This window comes from Gorilla gorilla, chromosome 16 (genome assembly GCF_029281585.2).
Source record: "Gorilla gorilla gorilla isolate KB3781 chromosome 16, NHGRI_mGorGor1-v2.1_pri, whole genome shotgun sequence".
In the NCBI taxonomy this organism is placed as follows: Eukaryota; Metazoa; Chordata; class Mammalia; order Primates; family Hominidae; genus Gorilla; species Gorilla gorilla.
This window is the reverse complement of record NC_073240.2, coordinates 74,660,114-74,676,795: the sequence shown is the minus strand read 5'-3', so window position 1 is coordinate 74,676,795 and position 16,682 is coordinate 74,660,114. Positions and strand designations below refer to the sequence as shown.

Sequence of the window (16,682 nt, the reverse complement as noted above, 5' to 3'; positions counted from 1 at the left end):
TTTCAAAAACGGGGAAACTGAGGACAGGGAATGTCAGAGGCTCTAGACATCATCTGGCCCAGCTCCCTCATTTGACAGATGAAGAGACAGAGACCCTCTAGGGAGGAAAGCAAAAGGCATGGGACAGCCCCGGCATAGAATGAATACAATAAATGCTGCATGAGGGGCCAGATGTTTTATTTAATCCTCATCCTGGCCCATGAGGTAGGTATTGCCATTTCCCATTTTACACACCAGAGACCTTAGGTGGCTTTCTCCAGGGAGCACCGCCAACAGGAGCCAGAGTTAGAACTCCAGTGCGCAAGTCTCTCACCCACTGGCTCCCGGCGCTGCCCTCTCTTACCTCCTGCCAGTCGTCCCACACACTGCCTCATCTTCCTGGCCTGCCCCCTGGGCCGCAGCTCCCTAGGAGGCCTCTCTGACCACCCTCCTGTGCCCCACTGCTCTGATACAGACAACCGTCCTGACCTTCAGGACCCCTGAGCTCTCTGACTTGATGAAGAATCTGTCTTCTCTCCCGAGACCGTGGGTCGTTGAGGAGAAAGAGTCTAATTCTGAAACATCTCTGGGTCTTCACATCCAGCATAGAGCCTGGTCCAGAAGAAGCAAATGCGAATGTTTGTGGAAGGAAAGGAGGGACAGAGGGAGGGACCGCAAGGCCATGCTCTTTCCTCTATCCCACAGCTTATTTGACACAGCCAAGGCTCTAAGATTTGTTTTTTTGTTTTGTTTTTTGTTTTTTTTTGAGATGGCGTTTCTCTGTTGTTGCCCAGGCTGCAGTGCAATGGCACGATCTCGGCTCACCACAACCTCTGCCTCCCAGGTTCAAGCGATTCTCCTGCCTCAGCCTCCCAAGTAGCTGGGATTACAGATATGTGCCACCAGGCCTGGCTAATTTTTTTGTATTTTTAGTAGAGACGGAGTTTCTTCATGTTGGTCTGGCTGGTCTCGAACTCCCGACCTCAGGTGATCTGCCCACCTCAGCCTCCCAAAGTGCTGGGATTATAGGCATGAGCCACAGCGCCCGGCCAAGGCTCCAAGATTTAATCCCACATTGCACATCCCCTTCCCCCCCCTCACTGCCACTGGCCCTCTCGCTACTCACCAGCCTCCCTCTCCCAAGTGCTAGTGCTCCCCACTCGTGAGGGCAGTAACCCCTCCCCCCCCTCCCCTGCCACACTGCCCACAGCCCTCAGGGACTGCCCTGCCAACTGAATCCCACCAGGGCCCAGGGCGTCAGTGAGGGCTCTCTCAACAGGCCGCTCCCCTTAAGCAGGTGACAAGGCCTTGACCACAGACCCGCGGAGGAAGGTTTTGAAAGGCTTTTGCTTATTACTAGTATAAGATTTATTAAAGTAATGTATTAAATATATGAATTGACATACTCATTAAAGAGATTTTTCCAAAACAGAAATGTCATTGTAGCCAAAATACTCTTCATCTTAGTTCTTCCTATGCTTTCTACAACAGTTGGCACTTAATTTTGTGTAAACAGGAACCAAATATTTATAGTTGGTTATGTTCAAGGTTTTAAACACTATGAGCCTCTTTAATCTACTGTGCCTTTTTACAATAAACCAACACACATTTTTGATATAACGTAGCACAGAATAAGAAATAAATGAGGAAACAACCTGATTCCAGAGAGTTTTATCTGAACAAAGTGAGAGAATTATATTACTTCTTTTCTATTTATGGTGACAATGTGGAAAATAATTCTGCCTAAGAAATTGATTGAAGGTAAATACAAACTTTTACTTCAAAGCTTCTACCAGTTATTTGTCTAAAGATGGCAATAGCTCTGTTCTTTGGAAAGGTACAATCATGGACCTCATCCATTACTCATTTGCAGCCACTGAGCTAGATCAACAGACTTTTTCTCTAAAAGGCCAAATAGTATTTTATGCTTTCATGAGCCATATGGTCTCTGTAGTAACTACCCACCTTTGCCATTTAGTGCAAAAACTGCCATAAACAAATTGGTGTGGCTATATTCCAATACAACTTTATGTTCCCATAAAACTTTCCTTACGAAAAAGAGTGGTGCGTCAGCATTTGGCCCGTGGGCCATAGTTTGCTGACTTCTGGTTCAGAAACAAGAATATAAAGAAGGGAGAATTGAAACAGATCTACCTAATAATTTAAAATTCTATCTCCATGGAAAATCTGAGCAGATAATATTTTCATTATTATAAGTATTATCACTGAAAATATTTTGTTTCACCTTAGGAGGTGTGTGTGTGTGTATGTGTGTGTGTGTGTGAGAGAGAGAGAGTAGTAATTAACTACAGACAGTTAAATAAAGGCACTGTTCAGAGACGTGTGGGGAGATTTGAGAGGACCATCAAGTGATGGTGAAGTACATAAGATCTGGGAATAACAGAAAACTCTTTTCCCTTTATTAGGGAAGGACATGGTCTGCAGGAACCTGATCAGAGCTAGATTTCCAAGAGGGGTACCTTACATGATATGTGGCCATAGAAGCACACAGGCACTTCCAGAACTATGTAGAAACATGGAATGATAAATGTTCTGACCACTATGCCCCCACCCATGTGTCCTTTATTCTCTTGCTGGTACCTGCCTTTGGCTGACACAAATTGGAAACCAGAGAGCAAGGGATTCCAGGTGTTGCAGTCTATAACAGTCTCCCATGGCACATAGAAGGGAAGAAAAAGGCAGGGAATAAATTGCGGAGTGCAAGGGTGACTCAATATTATTTCCAGGAATGATCACTGATGATTAAAAGAGCATAATAAGATGTATGAAGAAGTGTTGTTTTTTAATTTTATTGAAGCATAATTAAAATGCACTTATGCAAAGTAAACAATTTTATAAGTTTTGGCATACATATATATCCATAAACTATCACCACAATCAAGATAATGAACATATCTATCACTGGAAAAGTTTCCTAATGTCCCTTTGTAACTTCCCTCCCATACTTTCCAACTCTCATCCCCAGAAAACCACTGATCTACCTGTTTTCTATGACTAAAGGCTAGTTTACATTTTTCAGAATTTTATTTAAGTAGAATCAACAGTACAGTACGTTTTCCTTTTTGTCTGCCTTCTTATACTTAGCATAATTATTTTGAGATTCATACAGGTTCTTGTGTGTAGAGATAGTTCATTTTATTTTGTTGCTGAGAAATATTTCATTATAAGGAATGGAAGTTATTTATTCACTCACCTGATGATAAACAGTTGGGTTTTATCAGGTTTTGGCTATTGCAGATAAAGTTGCTATGAATATTTTTGTGAAAGTTTTTGTAGGAACATAGGTATAGTGGGGTGAATGAATATTGTTCCCCAAAAAGATATATCTAAGTATTAGCCTCCAAACAAATGTGAATGTGACCTTATTTGGAAATCGGATTTTTGCAGATGTAATTAAGTTAGGGATCTTGAGAAGAGATCATCCTGGATTTAGGGTGGGCCATAAATCCAAAGACTGATATTCTTATAAGAGAGAAGAGAGGAAGATTTGAAAGACACAGTCTGAGTGAGCAGAAGGCCATGTGAAGATAAGAGTCAGAGTTTGGAGTGAGGCATCTATAAGCCAAGAAATGCTGCAGCCACCAAAAGCTAGGAGAGATGCACAGAACAGTGCATCACAGCCCTCAGAAGAAGCTCATCCTGTTGACACCTTTAACTTGATTTTCGAGTCTCTGAACTGTGAAAGAATAAATGTTTGTTGCTTTAAGCCACCAGGTTTGTGGTGATTTGATATGGAAGCTATAGGAGACTAATACAATATGCTTTCATTACTTTGGGGTAAATATCTAGGAGTAAAATGAATGAATAATATGCCAGATATATGTTTGACTATTTAAGAAACAGCCCAACTCTTTTTTTACAAAGTTGTACCATTTTATATTCTCATCAGCACTGTTCTAGTTATTCTACATCCTTGCCAACTCTTGGGATATCAGACTTTTCAACTTTAGCCAGTAGATTAGGAACGTCGAGAGATAACTGACTCTAGTTTTACTTTGCATTTTTAAGCAATTAACAGTGTTGAGCATCTTTACATGTGCTTACTTTGCCTTCGATATAGTTTCTTCATTGAAGTATCCATTCACATCTTTTGTCCATGTTTACTTTTTTTGTTTTGTTGTTTTATTATTGACTTCAGGGGTTCTTTATACATTCTGAATACAAGTCCGTTTCAGCTATGTGATTTGCAATGTGTTCTTTCGATTGGTAGCTAGCCTTTTCTTTCTCTTAAAAGTTGATTTCAAAATTCAGATGTTTTTAATTTTGATTAAGGCCAATTTATCAACTTCTTTTTTTATGGTGTATTAAAAAAAAGCTTGGCCTACATGAAGGTCACAAAATTTTCCTGTTATGTTCTCTTCAAAAAATTTTACATTTTTAGATTACATTTAGGTCTATGGTCAATTTTGAGTAATTTTTGTTAGTGCAAATAGATTAAAGCTATTTGCTTTAAATAGATTAAAGCTATTTGCTTTAAATAGATTAAATTTATGTATCTAAATTATGTATCTAAATTAAATAGATTAAAGTTATGTATAAATATCAAACTGTTTTAGCATAATTAGTTTTAAAAAATGACCTTTTTTCTACTTAAAACTTGCACCTGGCACCTTGCAACTTAACACCTTTGTAAAAATCTATGGGTCTATTTCTGGACTCTTCTGTCCCATTGGTTGAATTGTCTATCTTTGCAAGAATATCACACATTTTTATGTTCACATTTTAAAAAACTAAGTCTTGAAATGAGGTAGTGTTAGCCCCCGACTTTGTTTTATCTTTTTGAAGTTTTTTTTGGCTTTTCTAGAACTTTTGCATATCCACATTAATGTTAGAATCAGCTTATCTATATATATGAAGAAGTGTGCTAGGATTTTTTTTCAGATTGCATTGAATCTACACATCAATTTCAGGAGAATTAATGTATTGAGAAGGATTGGTATATCTAGCCATTTATTTAGGTCCCCTATAATTTCTTTTGGCAGTGTTTTATAACTATCAGTACAAGTTTTTTTATTGATACAAAATATTTTACATAGTTATGGGGTACATGTGATATTTTGTTGCATGCCTAAAATGTGTAATGATCCATTCAAGGTATTTGGGGTATCCATCACCTTGAGTATGTATCATTTCTATTTTGGGAACATTTCAAGTTCTCTCTTCAAGCTACTTTGAAATACAAAATACATTGTTGATAACTACAGTCACCCTACTTTGCTATTGAACATTAGAGCTTATACCTTCTATCTAACTATGTATTTGTACCCATTGTTCAACCTCTCTTTATCCCTGCTCCCACCCACACACCCTTCACAGCCTTTGGTATTTGGTATTTATTGTTTTGCTCTCTAGCTCCATAAGGTCAATTTTTTAAACTCCCATGTCTGAGTGAGAACATGTAATATTTGTCTTTCTGTGCCTACCTTATTTCATTTAACAAAATGACTTTCAGTGCCATTTATGTTGCTGTAAATGACAAGATTTCATTCTTTTTATGGTTGAATAGCATTCCATTGTGTATATATACCACATTTTCTTTATCTGTTCATTCATTGACGGGTACTTAGGGTGATTCCACACCGTGGCTATTGTGAATAGTGCTGCAATAAACATGAAGGTTCAGGTATTCCTTTGATATACTGATTTATTTTCCTTTGAATAAATTCCCAGTAGTGGGATTACTCGATTGTATGGTAGTTCTACTTTTAGTTTTTTTAGACATCTCTGTACTGTTTTATATAGTGCCTGTATTAATTTATGTACCACTAACAGTGTATAAGAGTTCCCTTTTCTATGCATCCTGGCCAGTATCTTTTTTTTTTTTTTTGTCTTTTTAATAATAGTCATTCTAACTTGGATAAGATGATATCTCATTGTGGTTTTGATTTGCATTTCCCTGATGATTAGTGAAATTTAACATTTTTTCATAAACCTGTTGGACATTTGTATGTCTTCTTTTGAAAACTGTCTATCCATGTCATTTGCCCACTTTTTAATGGGATTATTTGTTATTTTTACTGTTGAGTTGTTTGAGTTCCTTGTGTATTCTGGATATCCGTCCTTTGGTGGATGAATAGTTTGCAAATATTTTCTCCAACTCAACATGTTGTCTCTTCATTCTGTTGATTGTTTCATTTGCAGAAACTTTTCAGTTTAATATAGTCATATTTATCAATTTTTTTGTTGTTGCTTTTGAGATTTTAGCCATAATATCTTTGCCAAGGCCAACATCCTGAAGTGTTTTCCCTATGTTTTCTGTTAGTAATTTTATAGTTTCAGGTCTTATGTTTAAGTCTTTAATCCATGATAAGTTTATTTTTATATATGGTGAGAGTTAAGGGTCTAGGTTTATGCAGATATCCAATTTTTCCAGCACCTTTTATTGAAGAGGTTGACTTTTTACCCCGAATGTATATTGTTGGTGCCTTTGTCAAAAATCAGTTGTCTATAAATATATGGGTTTATTTCTGGATTCTCTATTCTCTATCCATTGGTCAATGCGTCTGTTTTTATACCAATACCATGCTTTTTTGGTTTCTATAGCCTTGTAATATATTTTTAAGTCAGGTGGTGTGATGCTTCCAGGTTTGCCCTCCTTTTAATTTTTTTCTTTTTGAGACAGAGTCTTGTTCTGTCACCCAGGCTGGAGTGTAGTGGTGCCATCTCAGCTCACTGCAACCTCCGGCCTCTGGGTTTAAGCAATTCTGCCTCACCCTCCGGAGTAGCTGGGATTACGGGCACATGCCACAATGCCTGGCTAATTTTTGTGTTTTTAGTAGAGACAGGGTTTTACCATGTTAGTCAGGCTGGTCTGAAACTGCTGACCTCATGATCTGCCTGCCTCGGACTCCAAAAGTGCTGGGATTACAAGCGTGAGCCACCACACCTGGCCCTGCCCTCTTTACTTAAGATTACCTAAATAAAGCTATTTCAGTTCTATTTTGGCTTTATACAATATTTAGGATAGTTTATTTCTATTTTTGTGAAAAATGTCATTGGCATTTTGATAGAGATTGTACTGAATTTGTAGATTGCTTAAGGCAGTATGGTGATTTCAATGATATTAATTCTTGTAATCCATGCACGTAGAATGTATTTCCATTTGTTTGTTCCCTTTTAAATTTCATTCATCAGTGTCTTATAGTTTTCTTTGCTGAAATCTTTCACCTTCTTGGTTAAATTTATTCCTAGGTACTTTTTTTGTTTTGTGTTTTTTTGTTGTTGTTTTGTTTTGTTTTTGGTAGCACTTGTAAATGGGATTGTTCTCTGGATTCCTTTTTCAGCTAGTTTGTTACTAGTATATACAAACACTACTGATATTCTTACATTGATTCTGTATCCTGCAACTATACTGAATTTATTTATTTATTTAATTTTTTGAGACACTGTTTTTACTCTTGTTGCCCAGGCTGGAGTGCAATGGCGTGATCTCAGCTCACTCCAACCCCCACCTCCCGGGTTCAAGCGATTCTCCTGCCTCAGCCTCCTGAGTAGTTGCGATTACAGGAGCCCGCCACCATGCCTGGCTAATTTTTTGTATTTTTAGTAGAAATGGGGTTCACCGTGTTAGCCAGGCTGGTCTTGAACTCCTGACCTTGTGATGTGCCCGCCTCGGGCAGATCCCAAAGTGCTGGGATTACAGGCATGAACCACCATGCCCGGCCTATACTGAATTTATTTATGAGATCAAAGTATTTTGGTTTAGTTTTTAGGTTTTTCTGGATATAATATGGTATCAGCAAAGAGGGACAATCTGACTTTCTCTTTTCCAATTTGGATGCCTTTTATTTCTTTCTCTTGCCTGATTGGTCTGGCTAAGACATCCAGTACAATGTTAAATAAGAGTGATAAAAGTGGACACCCTTGCCTTGTTATATGTCTTACAGGAAAGGCTTTCATCTTTTCCCGATTCAGTATAATATTGGCTGTGGGTTTGTCATATATGGCATTTATTACATTGAGATATATTCCTTCTATGCCTAGTCTGTTGAGGGTTTTTATTATGAATAGATGTTGAATTCTATACAACATCTGATGCTTTTTCAGCATCAGTGGAGATGATCATATGGTTTTTGTCCTTCATTCTGTTGATGTGATGTATTATATTTATTGAATTGCATATGTGGAACCACCCTTCTATTCTTGGGATATATTGGATTCAATTTGCTACTATTTTGTTGAGGATTTTCGCATCTATGTTCATCAGGGATATTGGTCTGTGGGTTCCTTTTTTTTTGTCTGGTTTTGGTATCAGAGTAATGCTGGCTTCATAGAATGACTTAGGGAGAAGTCACATTTCTTCAATTTTTGGAATAGAAAAGAACTGGTGTTAGCTCTTCTTTGGATGTTTGATAGAATTTGGCAGTAAAGCCATTCATTCATGGACTTTCATTTTTGGGAGAGTTTTTATTATTGACTCTATTTCATTACTCATTATTGATCTGTTCAGGTTTTCTAATTATTCCTGATTCAAACTTGGTAGGTTGTATGTGTCCAGGAATTTATCCCTTCTCCCTAAATTTTCATGTTTGTTAATGTATACTTGTTCATAATGATATTCAATAAAATTTGTTATTTTTGTGGGATCAATTTTAATGTCTCCCTTTTCATTTTAATTTTGTTTATTTGGATCTTTTCTCTTTTTTCTTGGTTAATCTATTAAGTAGTTTATCAATTTTATTTCTCTTTTAAAACATCAACTTTTCGTTTTGCTGATCCCTTCTATTATTTTTTAGTCTCTTTCATTTAATTCTTCTTTTCTTTATTATTTATTTTCTTCTACTAATTTTCGGTTTCATTTGTTCTTGCTTTTCTAGTTCCTTGAGGTGCATTGTTAGATTGTTTATTTGAAATATTTCTAGTTTTTTTATGTAGGTGTTTATTGCTATAGAGTTCCCTCTTAGCACTGCTTTTGCTGTATGCCATACATTTTAGTATGTTGTGTTTCCATTTTCATTTGTCTCATAAAATTTTTGCTTTTATTCTTAACTTCTTCCTTGGCCCAGTGGTTATCCAGGAGTATGTTGTTTAATTTGTATGTATTTGTACAGTTTCCCTAGTTCCTCTTGTTATTGATTTCTAGTTTTATTTTATTGTGGTCTGAGAAGAAACAATATGATTTCAATTTTTTTAATTTGTTGAGACTTGCTTTGTGTCCTAACATATGCTCTCTTCTGGAGAATGTTTAATGTGCTGATGAGAAGAATGTTTATTCCGTAACTGTCAGATGAAATGTTCTGCAAATATCTGTTAGGTCCATTTGGTCCTATGTGCAGTTTAAATACAGTGTTCCTCTGTTAATATTCTAGATCAACTGTCTAATGCTTAGAGTATTGAATTTCCCACCAATTATTGTATTGGAATCTGTCTCTCCCATTAAATCTAATAATATTTGCTTTATACATCTGGGTGCTCTAGTGTTAGGTGCATATATGTTTAGAATTATTATGTTCTCTTGCAGAATTAATTTCTTTATCATTATATAATGACCTTCTTTGTCTGTTTTTACTGTTTTTGACTTAAAGCCTTTCTTCTATTCTGACATAAGTATAGCTACTCCTGCTCACTTTTGATTTCCATTTTCATGGAATGTCTTTTTTCATCCCTTTTCTTTCAGTCTATGTGTCTTTATAGGTGAGATTCGTTTATTCTATGTTGAGACTTTTTTCCCTTATCCATTCACAGTCTATATCTTTTAAGCGGTAAGTTTATATTCAATGTTATTGTTGATATGTGAGGACTTATTCTTATCATTTTATTAATTGATTTCTGGTTGTTTTGTATATCCTTTGCTCCTTTCTTTCTCTCTTACTCCTTATCATTGCAGTTTGGTGGTTTTCTGTAGTGGTAACATTTGAGTCTTTTCCTTATTTAAGTATTTGCTGAATCAGTGGTTTTTATATTTTTGTGTGTTTTCATGAGAGTAGATATCATTTTTTGGTTCCCAGCATAGGACTCCCTTAAGCATTTCTTGTAAGACTGGTCTAGTGGTGATGAATTCTTTCAGTTTTTGCTTGTGTGGAAAATACTTTTTTTTCTTCTTTATTTATGAAACATAACTTTGCTAGATATAATATCCTTGGCTGACTTTCTTTTTCCTTCAGCTCTTTGAATATATTATCCCATTCTCTCCTGGCCTATGAGGTTTCTGCTGAGAAAATCTCTGTTAGTCTGATTGGTGTTCCTTTATAAATGACTAGATACTTTTCTCTTGTTGGTTTTAGAATTCTTTGTCTTTGGCTTTTCACAATTGGACTATAATACACCATGGAGAAGATCTTTTTTAAATTAAATCTATCTGGGGATCTCCGAAGTTCCTGTATCTGGATGTCTGAACCTGTTGCTGGACTTGGGAAGTTTTCATTTGTTATTTTGTTAAATAGGTTTTCTAACCCTTTGTCGCCTCTTCACCTTCTGGGAGGGACACTGAAAATTCAAAAATGTGGTCATTTTATGGTGTCCCATATGTCATATAGGCTTGCCCATTCTTTTCACTTTATTTTTGTCTCACTGGGTTATTTCAAAAGACCTTCAAGTTCAAAGATTCTTCCTTCAGCTGCATCTAGTCTATTGCTGAATATTTCAAATATATTTTGTATTTCATTCAATAAATTCTTCAGTTCTAGTTCCAGAATTTCCATTTGGTTCTTTTTAATGGTTACTTTCTCATTCATATCCATAATTGTGTTTCTGATTTTTTTGGTATCTCTTTTCAGTATTCTCTTCTATCTCACTGGAGTTTCTTTAATATCAATATTTTGAGTCATTTTACCAGGATTTCAAAAATTTTTTTTGATTGGGATCTGTTGCTGAAGAATTAATGTGTTCCTTTGGAGGTGTCATATTTGTTTTTTTCATGTTTTGTATGTGCTTATGTTAATATCTATGCCTCTGGTGGTAACAGTTGCTTCTTCTATTTCTTTTTTCTTTTTTCTTTTTTTTTTTTTGAGATGGAGTCTCACTCTGTTGCCCAGGCTGGAGTGCTGGGACTATAGGCACTCGCCACCATGCCCAGGTAATTTTTTTGTATTTTCAGTAGAGACAGGGTTTCACTGTGTTAGCCAGGATGGTCTTGATCTCCTGACCTCGTGATCCGCCTGCCTGGGCCTCCCAAAGTGCTGGGATTATAGGCGTGAGCCACCATGCCCGGCCTGAATTTGCTTTTATAGGGGAGAATTTTTTCCTAAAGGTGTACCTATGGTATTGGATGGGTAGGGCACTTTGGCTTTGATATTCTGGGTGTGTGCAGTATTGCAATCTCTGCATGATTTCTTTGGCTATAAATAGTGTCAGTGGTGTCTGTGATGTCCTTGGTGGCTCAGGATGGTGTTGTTAATGGAGGCTGTGGCGAAGTTTTGGGATGCCACGAAGTCTAGTCTTCAGGCACCAGTGGCGGCATCAGTGAGCTGAGTATGCCTGTCCTTCTGTCCCAGGTTGGCATACACTGACACTGGTTTTAGCAGATCTAAGCAGGTCAATTTTTGGGCCTCCAGATAGCCTGTGTGAGTTCCAGAAATGGCAGCAATGGGGTGGGCAGGTGGGTAGATTCTTGAGCCCTCAGTAGTAGGCATGGTGTGAGCGATGGCAGTTGCAGTAGTGGAACAATGCTCTGGGACCCAAGCTGTCAGTGCTGTTGTTGTCAGTGGCTGCAATAGGCTGGGCGGGTCAATTCCCAGGCCTGCAGGTGACACCTGTGGGTGGGTGCAAGCTGTGGTTGTAGTGGTAGTTTGGGTGGACCTGACCTCAGACCCTGGAAAAATGTTCAGTTGCCAACAGTGTTGGACTGGGCTGAGCAATTCTCAGAGGCCTAAATGGCATGCCCTTGTACTGTGTGTAGGGGAGCGGCAGAGCTGGGCTGAGTGGGCCCATCCTTAGGCCCCCTGGTGATGTGTGCATGCACTGGCTGTGGTAGGCAGAGGTGGGGTGATTCCCTGGCCTTCAGAAGAATGCTCTGGTGGGAGCAGCAATGGGTGTGCTGCAGCCTTGCTACTGAGGAGAGGTGCATTGTTTTCAGTGGGAGTAGCTATAGGCAGGCAGCTGGCAGGGCATGCTTTGCTCATATTTCGGCCCCTCTGTAGCCTACAGTGGCAGCTGCTGCAGGCAGTGGAGTTTGTCCTCAGGGCACATGAAAATGCATGGCTGCCCTTCGGCTGGGGAGTCAGGATAACAGCCAGTGGCTCCCGCCTAAGCCCTGGTGGCAGCAGTTGCAGGAAGGGAATGTCACTGTGGCTCCAGGGATATGAAGATGCAGGGGTTTGGGGCCCTAGGTTAGAACATAGCTTGATGAGAGCTGGGCTCTCAAAAAGGCACCGTGCTGCAGCTGCTCAGGACTCAGGGATTTGTGGGACTCAGCCTGGGCTCTCTCATTGAATTGTCATTTGCAGCCTCCAGGAAGCTCCCTATGTTAATCTCAGGGCCTGCAAGGTTAGAGGGACTCTCCAGTGGCAAGGATTGTAGGAGTCCGTGAAAGGAATCTGGACCACTGAGGGCTCTCTCTTACCCTTTCCCCAGCCAATCCCAGCTAAGCAGGCTACCTGGCTGACCTCTCCTTCCATGCTTTCAGTGCTTCCCAGCACTTCTCTGTAGAATGCCAGTGTTCTCTCTTAAATAATCTATTTGAGTTATGATTACCTATTTGCTATTTTGTTTCTCCTCCATAGAAGAGACAAGTACCAGATGCATCTAGTCAGCCATCTTGAAGCCCCTCTACCAACACAAGTTTTTCCCATCTTTTCTCAAATACCAATAAATTCTAGTAGCTTTACTCACCTATACATTCTAGTAGCATTTTAATAGATTCCTTTAGATTTTCTACATAAGTGGTTGTGCTTTTCTAAGCAAAGAAAATTTTATTTCCTGGGACTACAGGCATGCACCACCACTACAGGTGTGTGCCAACACACCTGGCTAATTTTTGTATTTTTAGTAGAGATGGGGTTTTGCCATGTTGGCCAGGCTGGTCTTGAACTCCTGACCTCAGGTGATCCTCCCGCTTTGGCCTCCCAAAGACTTTTTTTTTTTTTTTTAATATAGAGACAAGTTCTCAGTATGTTGCCCAGGCTGGTCTCAAACTCCTGAGCTCAAGTGATCCTCCCACCTCAGCTTCCCAAAGTGCTGGGACTGACTGTATGCAGTGGCTCATGCTTGTAAACTCAGCACTTTGGGAGGCCAAGGTGGGAGGATTGCTTGAGCCCAGGAGTTCAAGACCAGACTGGGTGATAAAACACAATAGTAAACTTCAACAGGAGAGAGAATCTGTAAACTTGAATATAGATCTTCTGAAATTATCCAGTCAGAGGACAAAGAAAAAAAGAATAAAAAAGAGAAAAGAAGGCTGGGCGTGGTGGCTCAAGCCTGTAATCCCAACACTTTGGGAGGCCAAGGCAGGCAGATTAAGAGGTCAGGAGTTCAAGACCAGCCTGGCCAACATGACAAAACCCCATCTCTACTAAAAATACAAAAATTAGCCGGGTGTGGTGGCACACACCTGTAGTCCCAGCTACTTGGGAGGCTGAGGCAGGAGAATCGCTTGAACACAGGAGGCGGAGGTTGGAGTGCAATGTGAGCCGAGACCACACATTGCACTGCAGCCTGGATGACAGAGCATGACTCTGTCTCAAAAAAAAAAAAAAGAAAAAAAAAGAGACAGAGAAAAGAAAGCCAACAAGACACCATTAGGCAAACCATTGTCAGGTTATGGGAGTTTGAGAAGGAAAGTAGAGAAAGGAAAAGAAAGCTTATTTAAAGAATGGCTGAAAACTGCCTAAATCATGGGAAAGATTTAGACATCTAAATCCATGAAGCTTAAAGATTCCTAAAGAGGTTCAAACCAAATAGATACTCACCAAGTCACAATATAATCAAATAGTCAAAAGTTAAAGAAACTTTGCAGGTCAGGACAGAATCGAATAATACATTCAAAGTGCTGAAAGAAAAAAACTGCCAGCAACTAATACTATGTCTGACAAAGCTGTCCTTCAGAAAGAAAGAAGAAATAATGTGTTTCCTCAACAAACAAAGCTGAGGGCATTCAGGACCACTAGGTCTACCTTAAAAAAATGCTTAACGGAGTTTTTCAAGTAAAAATGAATGAAGTTGGGAGCGGTGGCTCATGCCTGTAATCCCATTTTGGGAGGCCGAGGTGGGTGGATCACCTGAGGACGGGAGGTCAAGACCAGCCTGGCCAACATGGCAAAAACCCACCTTCAGTAAAAATACAAAAAATTAGCCAGGTATGAAGGCCACTGAGATCGTGCCACTGCACTCCAGCCTGGGTGACAAGAGTCAAACTACATTTCAAAAACAAAAAACAAAACAAACAAAAAAAACAAAACTTGAGGCCTGGCCTTCTGCTCCTCTCCAACCCCCCCTTCTCTGGGCCCAAGCCACCTTGGCTGAGGAGGGGGCGAGGAGGTGTGAGCCCCTGCCAGGAACCCCCTGCCCGGACCAAGTACTCGGCCCCCAGGCCTGCATTCAGTGAGGCCTCCCGTGGCGTCAGCATGTTCGTGTGGAGGAATGTGGAAGGTCACTCTGTGGCCGTGTTCCCCTGGTACTCCATCACCTTCCTGACCCCTCCCTGCAGCCACATGAGGCCCAGCAACCTACCAGTCACTCAGTGGCCTCCAACCAGAGAAAACAACCTGCCAAGTTGGCAGCTGTTGCTCATGAGCATCCACCAGGTGGGACGGGGAGTGTTGACCCTGGGCGGACCCCTGGAGCCACCTGCCCTGAAAGCCCAGAGCCCGCAACCCCACACACTTTGGGGGTGGTGGAACCTGGTAAAAGCTCACCTCCCACCATGAAGGAGGAGCCCTGGGCCCCTCAGGGGAGTCCCTGCTGGACAGTGAGACAGAGAATGACCATGATGATGCTTTCCTCTCCATCATGTCTCCTGACACCCAGTTGCCTCTACCACTCAGATGATGTCAGGCCCAGTCCCTCAGTGCCCTGCGCAAGGAACAGGACTCATCTTCTGAGAAGGATGGACGCAGCCCCAACAAATGGGACAAGGACCACATCCAGTGGCCCATGAGTGGCGGTCATGATCTTCAGCAACCGGCACCAGGCCCTGGCAGGGCACACCAGGGTCACCCCAACCAGGATAACCGGATCATCAGCCAGATGCTGAGCGAGCGGTGGTACACCCTGGGGCCCAGTGAGATGCAGAAATACCACGACCTGGCCTTCCAGGTGAAGGTGGCCCACTTGCAACAAGGACCAAAAGAAGTCCAGCTCAGAGGCCAAGCCCACAAGCCAGGGGCTAGCAGGAGTGTAACAAGGGCTCATGGGAGCAGAGCATATCAGAGACGGGCACTGCCACTGCCCCTGGGGTGTCCTCTGAACTCCTGTCAGTTGCAACCTAAACACTCCAGAGCTCGGATACCAAGGAGCAGCTTCTGTGGGGCAGAACGGCTGCACACAGTCAGGGAACCTGGCTCAGCCTGGCCCAAGCCTTCTCCCACAGGGGGGTACACAGCCTGGATGGCAGGGAAATAGACCGTCAGGCACTACAGGAACTGACACAGGTGGTGTCTGGCACTGCATCATACTCTGGCCCAAAGCCTTCTACTCAGTATGGAGCTCCAGGCCACTTTGCAGCCCCTGGTGAGGGAGGTGACCAGTGGGCAGCCCTGCTGCTGCCCACTTGAGCTGCTCATTCCCAGCACATGGCCAGTGAGGACATAGCGAGTGACGAGGAGCACACGGTCATCCATGAGGAGGAGGGGGTGATGATGTCATTGCTGATGATGGCTTTAGCACCACTGACACTGATCTCAAGTTCCAGGAGTGGGTGACCGACTGAGAGTGGTGACAACTCTGGGGAGGAGCCAGAGGGCAACAAGGGCTTTGGTAGGAAGGTATTTGCACCTGTCATTCCTTCCTCCTTTACTCCTGCCGCCACTTGCTGGATCCTGAGCCCCCAGGGTCCCCCAATCCACCTGCAGCTTTTGGCAAAGTCTATGGTCCCACCCTGTCCTCCTCCTACACATACTCGGATGCTTCCTCCTCAACCTTGGCACCCACCTCCTTCTTACTGGGCCCAGGAGCCTTCCAAGCCCAGGAGTATGGTCAAGGCAGCAGAGTGGGCCCCCTATGGCCCCTACCCCTGGGGATGGGGACCCACGGACGCCTTCCAAGGCGACCTGTTTCCTCCCAATGGATCCTGCCACCTTCTGGGGCAAGAGACCTGAAAGTGTGGGCGACCTGGAGCTACCAGGCTCCTCAGTCATCAGGGTCCCTCCCAACACTAAGGCTTTCCTAGGCAGGAGCTGGGCTGAGCCACCCGGGGGGCAGAGCCTGAAGAGAAACTGACTGGGCTTTCGGGGTCGGGGCAGAGGGAACACCACGGACATGGATCCCACACTGGAGGACCCCACCACGCCCAAATGCAAGATGAGAAGATGCTCCAGCTGCAGCCCAAAGCCCAACACCCCCAAGTGTGCCATGTGTGATGGGGACAGCTTCCCCTTTGCCTGTACAGGTGGAGAAGCCGAGGACAGGCTCAGGGAACCAGAGACCGAGAAGGCGCTGTCCTCTTCAATGCACGCGCCCTGGACCAGTGCCGGCCCTGATCATGCAGCTCTTCCAGGCCCACTGCTTCTTCCTGTCCACTAGGCCACAGCCGCCCTCCAGGCCCACTATGCACACATCTTCCCCTCCAAGGTTTGTTCTGCCCCTGCCCT

The 16,682-nt window shown here is 41.9% G+C and overlaps 1 pseudogene; it reads left to right on the top strand.

Annotated features, from left to right (window-relative positions):
- LOC129526890 (protein capicua homolog) overlaps positions 1 to 16,412 on the top strand; it is a 110,848-nt pseudogene extending 94,436 nt beyond the window's left edge.
- The last annotated feature ends 270 nt before the right edge of the window (positions 16,413 to 16,682 follow it).